The 659-nt window shown below is 36.0% G+C and overlaps 1 protein-coding gene across 1 annotated transcript in view; it reads left to right on the top strand.

Moving 5' to 3' along the window:
- FAM120C (family with sequence similarity 120C) overlaps positions 1-659 on the top strand; it is a gene marked incomplete at its 5' end in the record, with an annotated part of 124,500 nt that overhangs the window by 47,429 nt on the left and 76,412 nt on the right. The window lies entirely within an intron of this gene.

Raw genomic sequence — 659 nt, 5'->3', positions numbered from 1 at the left:
AGAATGGGAAGTGTGCATTCTGGAGTCAGATCAGCTTAGGTTTGTATACCTGTGTATACACCCTCATTATGCAACTTTGGGGGCAGCCAACCTCTCACACCCTTAGTTTTTCCATTTCTAAAATAGAGTGAAGTTTCTGGCTTCTAACTGTTGGAAGCGCCCCATTTAGGTGCCCTGTGGGCCAAGGTGCTCCCAAGAAAGAGAGCAGGGATTTTTTAAAAAGAGTTAGATGAACTTAGATTCAGGCTCTAGTTATATGTTATTTAACCTTTCTATGTCTATTTCCACTTGTATGTTTTTTTCATTTATATCTGCCTTGTCCTTGATTGTTCTGTTGATGAGATAATGTATGTAAAGCACACACAGTATATAGAAGGTACTAAGCAGTATATAATAGCTTTATTATCTTTCTAACAAAGTTCTTATCTATTATTATTTAAAGTAAAAACTTAAATACTATAAACCATGTTAATTTCAATATTCTTTTAAAGAGCTTCAGGCCATAGTTCCATGCAGGGAGTCAAAAAACTGGTCATTTGAATGAACAAATGGATAATGCTGCCTGTGTTTACAGGAATAATCCAGTTTAGGCTAGGAAAGGCTTTCTTTATTTTAAGAGTATTTTGTTCAGCCTTGTGTTGTGCTGTGCTTAGTCGTTC

Source organism: Bison bison, unplaced genomic scaffold (assembly GCF_000754665.1).
Source record: "Bison bison bison isolate TAMUID 2011002044 unplaced genomic scaffold, Bison_UMD1.0 scf7180017864227, whole genome shotgun sequence".
NCBI classification, from domain to species: domain Eukaryota; kingdom Metazoa; phylum Chordata; class Mammalia; order Artiodactyla; family Bovidae; genus Bison; species Bison bison.
This window is presented reverse-complemented; position numbering and strand designations above follow the sequence as displayed.